Source organism: Pollicipes pollicipes, unplaced genomic scaffold, assembly GCF_011947565.3.
Source record: "Pollicipes pollicipes isolate AB1234 unplaced genomic scaffold, Ppol_2.1 Scaffold_4295;HRSCAF=5057_pilon_pilon_pilon, whole genome shotgun sequence".
NCBI lineage: Eukaryota > Metazoa > Arthropoda > Thecostraca > Pollicipedomorpha > Pollicipedidae > Pollicipes > Pollicipes pollicipes.
In genome coordinates, this window is record NW_023596461.1 from 32,393,944 (window position 1) to 32,407,579 (window position 13,636).

Consider the following 13,636-nt stretch of genomic DNA (forward strand, 5'->3'; position numbering starts at 1 on the left):
GCAACCCAGATGGTGATTTTTCTCAGTACCCAGACCCTGCTATTATGATCTGGCAGGCAATGCGGGGGGATAAGTGGCCCGCTCCACCGCCGCTCTTCAGTGGTTGTGTCTTCTGTGGGCTGCGAGAACCGCCAGTTTCTGGTCCTCTTTAGTCCCTGGGGCATCTGGGCCTAAATGGGGCCCCGGAACCTGACGAGGCTCGACTAGAGTTGAGCAATGGCTGCGTGGGAGGCGTGGGCTACGTTGCTGAGCATGTGAGAGAGGCCCTCATCCGGGTTAAAGGGTTTCAAGAACCATCAGCGCAGCCATACATCGAAAGTTACTGGGGTGCAATCTATCGTGACACCGTTCTATCAAGGCAAACACACTAGAGGGGCCAAGTGTTTTGAAAATGTCCTAGGCCCCCGAGCTCACCGACCAGAGTGATCTGCGCCTTCGCCTGGAACCTGTAGGCTTAAGTACGCGCAGACGGCGGTAGCGGATGCGTATGGGTGAGGCAGGGGAGGGAACAGACGCCGTGCTATTTCTGGAACAGCTGAACGTCACGGTTAGGCGTTGTATAGAAAGAATTGAGACAGAGGCTGGGTTCCCCCCACTGTCTCCTTGAGGATCGTTTGTTTTTTAGACCCTGATTAGCTCGTGGTGGCAACGGTGTTATTATTATTATTATTATTATTATTGTGGTTGTGTTGTTGTGTTGATGATGATGATATGATGCTGACGATGATAACGACGATGATGATGATGCTGACGATGATGATGACGATGATGACGACGACGACGACGACGACGACGATGATGATGATGATACGAAGGCGCGACCGAATCAACTTTTTCTTGGGCCCGAAGGAAGTGACCGAAGTGACGCACAAGATGCGGTATCTGGAGGTCGACAAACCCTTTACTGATCCGCAGGGACGTGGCAGAAAGGCGGGCTAGCAATGGGGTGTGCCCGTTGCTGTTCAGTAGCAATGCAGTCTGACCAGTTCCCTTCATTTGGCACATGGGAAGCGTCCCAACACCGGCCGAACTGCCTGCCGTCATTGGCGGCTGCTTGCCGTATCCCGACTGTTCCCTGATCGCCGACGCCAGCGTCGTGTTGAGCCGGCTGCGTGCGGGAGCCCGCCGACCCTGATCGGTCTGGTAACGCGCCATCCATGGGCGTCAGAGTTGACACCAATGTTGTCACCCTGCGCGGATTACGATGCCGCAGCGGGTCACCTGATGCACTACGGCAACCCCTGGAGTGCCGACGGTCCCACCGGCCGACGCTCAAGACAAATGAGGCCGGGGCACAGGTGGCTGCCGTGTACTGGGCCGTCACGGCGCCCACGCGCTGTTTTAAAGACGCATCCCTCCTTCGGGACGCTGCGGGCGCCGTGAGCGCCGGGTGCAGTCCAGCGCTTGCCACTGCACCTGCGGACCCGCTCCAGCCGAACTGCTGTGGAAGGCATACGAGTCGCTGCTCTCAGCGTGACAGTGTGTGGCAGGTTATCAGTTATCGATCAGGCCGTTGTGGGTGAGTGGTGGGGACTCGGGTCTTTTTCCCGTAAGAAATGATGGGAATTTTCCAGCACGTTGTCGAAATTTGTACTGTAGCCGTTATCCTGTAAATCTTGCTGAAGTCGTGGCTGCCATATGGGCGATTGATGTTTGCCAGTTGTGCGAACAGTTATGAAGGTATGATAATGACATGAAGCAGCTATGCGAGACGTGGTCTCTCCAGCTGGCCACGACGCTGCGCGACCAGCCGACTGGGGGAAGCAAAGCACCTGAGCAAGCCGTTCCGACCCCCCCCCCCCCGCGTAAGTCGGGCTGTGCTTCCGGACAGTTCAGAGGTTGAACATGACGAGCAGCAGCCCGCCCTGCACATCTGTGGATGTGGCGGAGAGAGCAGTGTTCAAGGCGTTTCCGCTCCGTGCGCAGTGTGGCGCGCATTTATCGTGCCCTCTAGGGCTGGGGGCGACTGATCCATGACAGGGGAGTTAACGCGAGCCAAGTGCCCTGGAGGCGAACCGCTCGTCCGAGCCCGTCCCGGGGGCACTTGAGTCGCGCTCGGCAGGCTGCGCTCGTCGCTCGGTCGACAACTCCGTCCGCAGATGTCCAGACGGTGCCCGCCTGTAGCAGAGCGGAGGTCGTTTCCCTGATTTGTGTCCGAAGCCGTGTGACCCTAAGCCGTCGCTGGCGCGGAGACGCTGCGAAGCCCGGCTCTGTTTGGCGGGGCCTGACGGCCGCAGAAGTGGGCTATTGATTTTGGTGTGACATGGACACGGGACAAAGGGCGTCCGCGGGTCGATACTCAGGGGTGTTATCGGACCGGGCGGCTCTTGCACCCGGCGTGTTTTCAGACAGCGCCGCCGCCGCCGGCTCGGGCACGAGTCGCCTCCACTTGAAAACAACCCCTGCTCGGCTGCTGTTTCTTTTCTCAGTGCCGGGCGAGGATACACTCCAGGCGGCGGATCGGCTGTTTTTATCTTGAGCAGGGCGGCCGGGGCGGGCGGGCGGATTGTTGAGTCATGATGTAGTGTTTCGGCGCACGTAGCTGCTGTGGTCATGAACGTCACAGCGGACAAGCTATTTACGACCGCGGCTGGGTCCTGCTTGCCATTCATAGTTGTTTCCATGGACGTACGACATACGTCTAACGGGATCGTTAAATCAAGTCCCGTAGTCATCCTCGGTCTCCGCTCATATGAATTGGAGCCCGCTGTACAGAATACTAAAATGTCATCTTCTGGGATACTAAAATGTTCACATTCCAGGAAATTCCGACTTCTCCTCGCGTTGCAAGGCGAATTTCCGTTCTGCCGAGCGGAGTTCCACCGCCCGTACGCCGCCAGATGCTGTGGTTCGATACGGCCAGCAAGCCAGCTTGATTACCAGCCTTGGGGTGTTTTTATTGCATTTGCAAACATGGATTTTCGCGGATTTTTCATTGGGCTCCTTGCTGATCAACCGCAAAGATCATGTTTGTCTGATAAGATTCGTTTTGGTGTTACCGGCCCGCGGTCAGACACCTGTCGGCTTATTAAATAGACGTTATAAACCGAGCTGCTCTTGTGGCGATCGTGTTTGACGCATACACATCTTATTTGTAGACAGGCGACGCTATTCTAAATGCCGAAACGTCAGCCCATCATGACCTTCACATGCTGACCTCGGCGCAGAGCATAAATTAGACCTCGCCAGCACCGCCATAACTCCAGCTGGAACATATCGTGCCGTTTGGTCACTCAGGTCTCTGATTTGCTACTGGCTAACACACGCATGGAGGCTGTCATATTTGAAATGAGATAGAAGTGTGAGTGTTTGGGACCTGGTTTTTAGCTTCAGCATTCAAGCGACACGGACGTGCTGATTGTGTGCCGCGTATGCCTCAGGCGCGCTTTACAGTATGATGCTCAGTGATTGTTAGTCACTCTTTTTTTGGCAGGTTTTTGAGGATTGCCACTAGCCGGGTCTTTTTGTAAGCGTAGCATGTTAGACATTCAGCAATCCATATGGTAGAAGCTTGCCTCGGAGTGAGCCTCGGAGGAGACTGGTCCGCCGGGCTTTCGTCGTCCCTATCGCCCAGCCGTTGCCAGATGTTCACGGTGGGCGTATCCACGACACCGACGCTCCAAGTCTGCCGTGCGTTTGAATACCGGAAGGCATGCTCTGTCTGCTGTGCGATGATTGTATGCTTTAACAACTCAACACGACTCTGGAGTCGTCCTAGTTGGGGGCAGTTCTCTGGTCACCAGGCGACTGAGCGCGTCTGTTTATTTGGCTGGCCGGCTCGAGTTCGTGTCCCTCTCTCACCCCTGGCCGCCACCGTCTGGCCAGACTGGTCCCCTCGGCGGTCGGCGAAGTCTGTGGACGCCTACGCAGTCAGATTGGCGCGAGCGCCTTTCTGAGAGCTGGTGCTTGCCCAGAGTGTGGATTTGCTGCTCGATATCTCGATGCGCGCACGAGTTCGCGGTATTCGAATGCTTGGGGGGAACTTCCGCCTCTGCAAATGTTGAAAAACGAAATCGATATTGGTAATAGATGGAAGCACTTGATGTGATTTCACTGAACTGGTGCGCCGTGCTGTATTGGGCTGCAGGGACAGTGCTGAAGACACAGCTTCGCGGACTTCTCGCAGTGTAAAGAAGCGAAAGGCAGACAATGCCGAAAATCAGGAAGTGCGGTTACTTTGTACTTGCGTTTGTAGTTTCATTCAAATTGGCAACGTGCTGATTTTACCGCAGGCAATCTCTTCAAGTTTTCTTTTGCATGTGAGTGGAACAAGCTGATTGATTTCGTTGTTGGTTTCAGCAAAAGGCGCCACCCCGATCACCTTAACCTGCTCCGTTCGAGGTTACTTATCCGAATCCTTAATGCAATGGACGAGGGGTGTGCTTACGCCACAGTCGTTCCAGCCTCGCCTGAATACGATGGAAGCTCACGTGTAAAAATTCGGCATATTCCAAACAAAGCATTATAGTGAACGTGTCCAAATATTCTAACCCTGGAAATAAACTGAGCAGCGAATTCCAGCGGTGGCCGCACGTCGTGTCAGCGGTGGTCTTCAGCTTGCATGGGTCTCGAAGCCCCCGCAGCGTATGTCTTATGGCTGGGCTGGGAGACAAGTCTGCGATCGTCTTGGAGTTGATGGATGTTTGCAACAGAGAAGGATCTCTCGAGGAAGCGCAGGGGAGTTATAGAAAATGAGCATCTCGTCCTTTCCATGGTCATGCTTACCTTTAGGCCTGTTCATGATACGTTTCGACGTTAAGTCTATCTAAAAAACTGCTCTCTACTACACATACATTCTCACCGGTTTTGTAGGAAATGGTCAAACGGCCTATACAATTATTTCCGGATTTTCCAATACATTATCGGCATTGTGATTGGATTTAACCACAAAAATGAGCACTAACATGTTAGGAATGACTTATGGTGGAAGGGTCCGTGGACCCATCATAAGTCTATTGACGGTGATACGAAGGTCGGATACATTACCGCCTATCTGCTCTCCGCTTGTTAAATGGCTTCGAGTCGAGCGTTTTGCGTAATATCATCCCGCCGCCGGCAATGTAGCGCGCAGAGGCGTCGAGTGGCTGACAGCCAGTTATGATCTCCGATGTTGCGCAACGTCCCTGACACCGTATTCGTTACCGCGTTTTGGGTGCTGTGTGCAGTCTTAGTGCGTGCAATCTTCCACCTCGGCCGGCGCCAGGTTTGCTGTGGCAAGCCCCACGAGCAGCCTGTGAAGGAATGCAATCTAATTCAAATACAACAATGGCATTACGCGGCGGGATTGCCACTGTCGGAACTCGCGAATTGCCCTGGCCGTTTTGACTTTTCGGAGGGTCGTCACTGCACCACTTCGCACCCGCCGCGGCCGCCCCGTAGCCACAAGCCCGCCGCGCGTCCTGAAGCCGCCTCTGCGGACGCCAATCGGCTCGCACTGTTTGTTGGAGATTAAACGTCATACCAGTGCCAAACAAGTGCTTAAAACAGCCGGCGGGCTCGCCCGTGGCGCCCCAACAACCGGTTGTCGACACTCGGGCGGCGGGCCGCGCGCAGGGCGGGCAGAGTCGCGCCGCGCTGCCGCAATAGCTGCCCTCCGTCGCGGTGGCCCACTGTGCGTCGCCCAGCGGACTTGCGTGCGGCTGTTTTCGCCTGTGACCAGCGCCGGTGGTCCGTTGTGTGCGCGCCGCGCCGCCGGCCAGTTCTGGGTGCCGGCCGGGCCGCGCGCGCCGCCGGTCGCGCCCGACACGTGCGGAGGAGGCGGCGCAGGGCGGAAGGTGCGGTGCGTGGTGTGGGGCGTGCTGCCGACGGGCCCGCTGCCGCCATGGTGCCCCAGTGAGCTGGCGAGACCTGCCGGCCGCTGCCAGCCCGAGCGTCAGCCGGCGGCCGGCCGGGCAGGCGGCGACTTTCGCGCGACCCCGTGCCCACGCGGCGACCTTGACCGGCGGCCAGGGCAACGGCTGCGGTCCGCTCCACCGGGTCAAAGTACGTCCGACGCAGGCAGCGACGTTCGCGCAGGTGGTGTTTTCGGCATGCAGCGGTTTCGGCAGGCGGTGGTGTCGGCAGACAATGGTGTCGGCAGACAATGGTGTCGGTAGGCGGTGGTGCTAGCGCAGGCGGTCGTGTCGGCAGGCAGTGGTTTCGACCGGCAGTGGTGTCGACAGGCGGTGGTGTCCGGCAGGTGGTAGCGTCGGCAGGCGGTGGTGTCCGGCAGGTGGTAGCGTCGGCAGGCGGTGGTGTTGACAGGCGGTGGTGTCGGCGCAAGGCAGTGGTGACGGGGTTTCGTCGTGGCACCGCCGGCGTTGGGTGAAGCGGCTGTGTGACGTGACTGTGCGTCGTTGGTGCCGCTGGTGACGACTGCGCGACTTGTTTACCATTCCTGACCGTGTTTAAATTAGGGTCGTCTGGGTGTTGTTGGCCACTTAGCGCAGACATCTGGTGCAGAATCTAGCCGATGTGGGACAGATTTCTCACTAAAAGGGTCCGCGGCATTGTAAAGTTTCACCCGCCGGGCGCCCGTCGGGGTGAATGCGTCGCACGCGGCGCTCTGTGGGCGGAGAGTCCTACTCGGGGCCGTTCGCCCCAGCTGGACTCTCCGTGCTGGAAACGGCTCTCCTACCGTCTGTCCCGTCTCAGTGCCCGCCAGAGTAGCCCCCCCCCCCCCCTCCCGGCGGGGAGGGCCGGGGAGGCGACGATACACCCCTCCACCGTGCCGGCCGGCGGCGTTAGAGCGGGCGGCAGCACCCGTCTGGCTGCAAGCCGCACCTGCCGCGGCGGCGCCCAAAGCCGCCCTCAAGCCCCACTCAGCAGCCTCTCGGAGGATGCGGGGGGGGGGGCACGTGCTCGGGGGCAGGCTGCCAGCCGGGTGATTCATGGGGTGCGCGGCTCGGGACTAGTTTCGGAGACGGCCTGTCTTCAGCCGCTGCCGGTTGACCCGTTCTCTGTCGCTGCAGGCAATGTGCAGAGCTTGCCGCCGTGGTAGACAGCTTCGCTTTGGTTCGCTTCAGCTGCTCGCGTGGCTCACTTCAGGGGATGATGGGGACTGCTTCGTCCGAGCTCGTTCGTGTGATCCCCCCCCCCCCCCCTCAATTTGCTAGTTTTGGGATGCTGGCGTGCATTTTCTTCAGTGTCTCCTTTTAAAGTTCAGCAAGTTGGCACTGGCACGCTGGCTCCGAGAAGCGAAATATTCAACCATTAAGCGCTCTTTGGGCTTGCATCAGTAACCGGTTAATGGAACGCGCGTCACACGCTCTCCGATGCCGTACGCCCCAGAACTGCTCGTTTTACGATTGGCTACCTGGACTGCGGCGCTCGGCCTCGGCGCTCGTGACCGGCTGACGACACTGGGAGCTGGTTCACCTGCGTTGAAATGGCGGCGGTGTCGGCGGCTGACCGTCCCGCACTTGGCCGCTTCCCCCGCTCCGCGCCGTGCGAGCCGGGTCGGGGGCGGCGGGCGACAGCGGCTGACCGTCCCGCGCTCGGCAGCTCCCCCGCTCCGCGCCGTGCGAGCCGGGTCAGCGGCGGCGGGCGACAGCGGGTGACCGTCCCGCGCTCGGCCGCTCCCCCGCTCCGCGCCGTGCGAGACGGGTCCAGCGACGGCGGCGACAGCGGCGGCAGCGGCGGCGGTGTCGACTGCGGACCGTCCCGCGCTCGGCCGCTCCCCCGCTCTGCGCCGTGTGAGACGGTCAGCGACGACCGGCGACAGCGGCGGCAGTGTCGACGGCGGGCTGGCCCGCGTCCGGCCGCCCGCCGCGCTCGGCGTCGTACGAGCCCGGTCAGCGGCGGCGGCGGCGGGCGGCGGCGCGCTGTTTACGGCCCGGCGGACGACGCGGCCCCGTTCAGGGCCGCGTCCTGTTCGTCGGCCTGTTTGTATAATTGGTGTGCCAGTCGGTCGGTCGGTCGGCCGGCGGCACCAGACGCCACCGGCCTCTGCGTGACTAGACGGTTGGCGCACCGCGGACATGGGCAGTGCGCCGCGGCGAAATGAGTCCGAAATATAACGAAACCGTCACACGCGTGGAAAAAAACGCTGCACAACATGTAACTAGGTATTTCGCGTGGGTCTCGCATCGTACTGCAGTCCAAGTCGCCCAGTTCAAACATAGCGCGAAAGTGAAACATTCCCCCCGGCGAAGCACGTTCCAGGATCTGAGAGATCAAGATCCAGCACTCTGCACCCGGCGGAAATATCCGTGCTAAAAATCCAGGCATCTACCGAGTACTGGGACGCGGCGTTGGCAGTGTGCCCCGTCGGTGCGAGCCGGCCGCGGTCACGCCCTTTCCGTCGAGCTCATCCATCACTGGTCACATGTGCCCGCACCACGGGCGGCGATGCACGCACTGGGACCTGACCGCCACCGCCCGCGGGAGTCGGGGTCAGGCCCCATCGCGTGCCGAGTTGGCATCCCCCGTGTCCGGCGGCGAGCGTCGGAACCAGGCCGAGCCCGCGGGGTCGGTGCGTGACCCGGAGCGACACCGTGCCCTGCCGGTAACGGCCCTACTTTGCCCTCGAGCGACACTGCCCTGTCAGAAATGAGTGAATGGCTCTGCGCTGTCTGCGATGCTGTCTGTGACGCTGTCTGCCCCTTCCCGGGGCGAGACCGGCGCTGCCCAGATCCGGGCAGTGCACCGGTGTGTGAGTGACGGCGGCGCTGCCCTGACCTGGGGCAGTGCACCGGTGTGTGAGTGACGGCGGCGCTGCCCTGACCCGGGGCAGTGCACCGGTGTGTGAGTGACGGCGGCGCGCCGCAGGCAGCCAGCTCGGCCGACGCCCGGAGCCGGTCCCTGGCCGGTTTGACCTGGACGCTGCGATCGCGACTGGCCTGCCGCTGCCGGTCACGCATGGGCGCTCCCGCCCACAGAGCGGTCACTTGGAATGAAGGCGTTGCGCTCCGGTGGAAGTAAGAGCACAACCTCGGAGCAAAGCCGGATGAACGAATTTTGAATTTCTGTCGCCCAGATTTGTACGCCAGGGACCGTGACGTCAAATTTACGCCCGTCGCTAAATCGTCCACGAATGGCCGAGGCGGCGAAAGTTCCTGATCGCTATTGGGAACCGGCCGAAGTGCAAGCATGCCCAGTGAGCAGAATCACGAGCAGGTCCGTGAAAACGCCATGCGGCATGTACAAGATCAGATATTTGCTGTTGTCGACATGAGGCGGGGGGGGGGGGGGGGGCGGACGATGAATCGTCGGTCAGCCGACCGGAGTCTCGGCGAACCACCGGCCGGCGGCGACTGCTGTCTTTGGCAGCGCGCCGCCGCTGCTAGCGCCGCCCCGGCCTGGGCGCGGGGGCCACGTGTGCGCCGGCGCCGGCCGCCAGCCGCGTTGCCGGGTCGTGCGGTTTATTTCGGCCGGCGGCGGCGGTGGACCCCAGTCTGGGCCGCCAGTGGCCCCTGGGGACGCGGGCGCTGTTGCTGCCGCTGGGCGCCGTGTCTCGCCGCCAGTGAGGCCTGTGAATGCTCTCCAGTGTGCGACGGGAGCTGGCCGGTGCGCCCTCGTCGTCCGCGGCTGCCCCGACCGGCGTGTGGAAAGGAGCGGGAGGAGGAGCGCCGTCGCCGGCCACGGCCACGCCCCCGCCCATCCCGCCACTGCCGTCGGTCTGCGGCCGCGCGGCTCGATACGCCGAGGTCGCGGCCCCGGCCATGGGCCACCAGGAGCAGAAGGGTGTGCTCGTGCGCCGCAGGAAGGTCTCCATCGTGGTGACGGTAGGCCTGGGACGCTCCCCCTCTTCCCTTCCCCCCACGCGTCGTCCGCGGTCGAGGCGACCATGTTATTGCCAGCCGGCGGTGGCTGGATGTTGTAAGCGGGCGTGATCTATTTCTGCCCGGGCGGGTAAGTCGCTGTGACCCGCCCGCCGGCTGGGTGCGCTTGATGAGGGCGAACCGGCCGCGGCGGGCAACGGGCCTGGTGCGGTGGCACCGCGGACGAGGAGGGGCCGCTGGTACGGCGGCGGGCAGCGCCGGCTGCAAGGCTGCTGACCAGCGGCCCCTCCAGCAGCTTGGAGCCTGCTGAAGTCGAGGTAGAGACGTTACTTCGTGGCGGTCTGGTCACGATCGTTCTTCCCTGCAACGTCAGCATGGCAAGGCCTGCTGGGGGCCAGCCACGCAGCATTTTATCGTTTTTTGATCTGATCTGTTTTTTTGTTTGATCGTTGTTTATTTTTTATGTTTATTTTATTTGATCGATTTGATCGTTTGTTGGAGCCATTCTACTAAACATGTGACCGATCATTATGGTAATGCTCTGCTTTTGTGAGGGTTAATTCTCTCTTGGTGTCTTCCACGGATCGTGTTCTTCACCTTCGTGAAACGCCAGTTCCATTAATCAGCCATGCCTTGTTTCATATTTGAAAACGGAAGCTGACGAGTCGGGCGTGCCAGGTCTTTCCCGGAGAGTTACTACGCTGGTAGCGTCGCGTCATTGACTCCAGCGTAGTATCCCGGGCTGGGGTTTGTTTTCGTTCTCGACCGTTCCCCACACAATTGGCATCGGTCGTGCTTGTGTTGGGCGCCTCAGTCAGCTGACGCTGAGACGACAGCCCCGCTGATTCGATGGCGTCTCCTGGCGGCTCGCGACGATCGAGAGAGGCATGTCTGGCGCGGTGTCGGGCGGGCTGTGTAGGCCCGTCAGCCTCTCGGCATCGGGGCTGCGATCGGGGGAGGCATCCCCGGCGCGGTGTCGGGCAGGCTCTGTGGGCCCGTCGGCCTCTCGGCATCGGAGGTGGTGTCACCGCTCGCTCCATCTGCCGCGATGAAGCACATCCGTTCGCGAGCGCTCTCTGAGGGGCCCTCCAGCCGGATGCGAGCCCTGATTGGTGCAGGCACTGGCGCGGTCCCTCTTGCCTCTGTAGGAGAGCTGAGAGGGAACAAGTGCGTACTGCAGCCGCGTCCTGACGGTGGTAAACGGTTGGAGAAGTGACCCGTGACATTGCCGCTGTTCGGAGCAGGCCTGGCTGAACCAGGAACGGAGCTCCGGGTAGGTCACTTCGCGTTGGCCGTTCGTGAGCGGGAAGTTCATAAAGCAACAAGTTTCGGCACACACATGGAAGATGAGACCGGTTGCTGTTCGGTCGTGGAGCACCGTTGTACGTTGTGAGCACTTTTGCCACTAGTACATTACGTCTTGGCCATTGTCCAATGTATGCATAATCGAACAGAAACTTCAAGCTGGATAGCCTGCTAAAAATACTAAGGAAATGCAGAGACCACTGGCAGTGTCGTATTGATCAATACGTAGATCGAATCCTCGCCACGATGAACGATTACCAATCATCCGCTTCGATGGTAATCGTCAAAGTTATTTCTCCGTTATTTGTGTTGCGCTGCTACATTGTGGCCGAAAATAGAGCAACGGAAGCAAACATTTGGCCTAATGGCATGGCCTGTAGCGATTTCTTGAGAACTGTGTATGGGGCCGCTGCTGCCTCCTTTCTCGGATTTGCGTGCGTTGAACGTCACTTCCCCGCCCTCTGTTACGCCGCTGCTCCGTTTTGCGCACGCTTGTAGACTGAGCTGGCCTTCCCCTTCTATGAGTTCAGTGAGTGATTGCAGACGTCCAGAATGTGCGGTGTCTGCTGTCCGTTGGCGCATTGCCGGGTTGGTATGTCACACGAACTCAGAGGCTGCAATGACGAGGTCAGCTGGGCGCGATACTCCATCGTCACACGGAGGGAGATCAGGTCTTCGGAAATATGGTCGTCTTGTTTTTTCTTATATTTTAAAAAGTAGCACTCAGGGAAAGATAACCCTTGTGTGTTTTCGAAAATAGGAATTTGTTATTCACAGCGCTAGACGGCAATAAGTCCGTTTTCATTTTTCCATGATACCACCACAGGTCTGGGGGACATGCCACGTTGTTCTCCAATCTCGCTGAAGGCCTTAACATGCGATTTGGGCTGCAAATGATGATATGTTTGCAACCACCGCGTCAAAAACGAGAGCAAGCTAATATTTTTTCATCTCCAGGTTTGGATGTAACCCTGTGACAGCATTACACCCGCGATCACGCTGCTTTTCTCGAGCTCCACTTTGCCATCAATGACGCATCAGTGGGCAGGCATCTGCCAGCGGGCAGCTGTGGCTGGGGGGGGGGGGGGGGGGGGGCAGTCCGGCCGCCGCCGCCGGGACGGCCGCGCGGAGGGCGCTGCCGCCTGTGGGTCTTCGGATGGTGGAGCCCGCTGGCAGCAGGCCCCGCGGTACAGTTCGTATGGGGACGTCAGTGATCAGAGAGCGGAAATGTCGCCATTGAACTGGCCGGGCGTTCACGGGCCGACCATGGCGCGCCTCGGCGCTGGATGGGTCACGGAGCGTGCGTTTAACATTTTGCGAGATGTGGGAGTCAGAGTTTGAGTTGAGTTCGTTGCGTTCTATGAGTCAAAGGTTGTCAAATCAATAGAAAAGTACTCTCGTAGTGTAGTATCAGCGAGCATTCGTATTGTGGCAGCTGTCATACGCACAAGAAAGTAAATCGCTGGATGTGTAGCTGTCATATTGTGGAAAGGTATGTCCAATGTAGGCTATGTGGAGGTCACGGAGCACTTAATCTCCGAAGCTGTCGTCATCGGAATCGATCCCATCGAAATCGATCCGGAGCCGGGATCGGTACTGGCTGAAAATTGTGCCACGGTAATCGAAACAAGGGGCCCGTAACCGATCGGACCGGAGTGAAATCCAGCGCATGCCGATCCGGACCGGAGTGGAATCCGGCGCATGCCGATCTGGACCGGAGTGGAATCCAGCGCACGCCGATCCCGAAGACTTGCCCGCGGCTGACGTCACTGGAGGCTGCAAATATTGAGGCAGCCGCCACGGTTACGTGCTGCTCATTCCGATAACTCCAGCAGCCCGGTGTTTATCCTCTCACTGGCTGTCCGAGGACTGTGACCGATGATGGGGCGGTGATTTGTACACTGTTGTACAACATTTGACGGTGGATGGCAGTTATCTGGCATCCTGAGCCCAAAGCTGAAATTGAACTGTGGGTGAATGTTTGTGTTTCACGATGCTCATACGACAATGGCGATGGTCTCCCGGAATAACCACAAATGACCGCAATGATCCTCCGAAATTTCCTCGGACGGCCGTGGAATGTACTCGGACGGTGGTGCCCATATGCCTCTCACGAGCATTGCTGTAGCACGCTGACGATGCGGCGCGACCCAGTGTTTGTGTGCCCGGGCCGCCCCGCCCCGCCGGTCACGTTACCGCTGACCCGGCGCGGCCACCGGACACACCTGTGGCGCCGCGGGGCCGGGACCGAAGCTGCACCGACGGGACAACTCCAGCGGTGTCCGGCGCGCCATCGATCCCGCCCATGTCAGCGGCCCGACGCAGCCGCCGCTCCTTTTTCACGTGGGAGCGCAGTGCGCATGCGCGTTGCGCTCTGACCTGGGCAGCGGCCGGCATTCCGACCGAGCGGGCGCGCGAGACCGGCGGCGCGCTCGGCGGTAATTGACGGGGCGCCGAGAGGGTTTCCTCGTTTCTCGGCGGGGCGCAGCCGGACCGGACCTGGTGCAGCACCGGGCGGCTCAGCCGTGCTGTTTTCGTGTGGCCTGAACTGCTAAGCTGGTGTATGGAGTGCTGATATCGTAATTTGGCTGGAGGGCGGAGGTTCGGCAAAAAGACGTGTTTTTGCCGTG

The 13,636-nt window shown here is 59.9% G+C and overlaps 1 protein-coding gene across 6 annotated transcripts in view; it reads left to right on the forward strand.

The window, feature by feature from the left end:
- Positions 1 to 13,636, forward strand: part of SNF4Agamma (SNF4/AMP-activated protein kinase gamma subunit) — a 223,184-nt gene that overhangs the window by 121,449 nt on the left and 88,099 nt on the right. The window contains exon 1 of one of the 6 annotated variants that reach the window (XM_037219716.1): positions 9,435 to 9,704. The exons of the other annotated variants lie outside the window; for them this stretch is intronic. The gene's annotated coding sequence lies outside the window, so the exon portion shown is untranslated. Of the gene's footprint in view, positions 1 to 9,434; positions 9,705 to 13,636 lie in introns of those variants that run through there. 6 annotated transcript variants of the gene reach the window in all.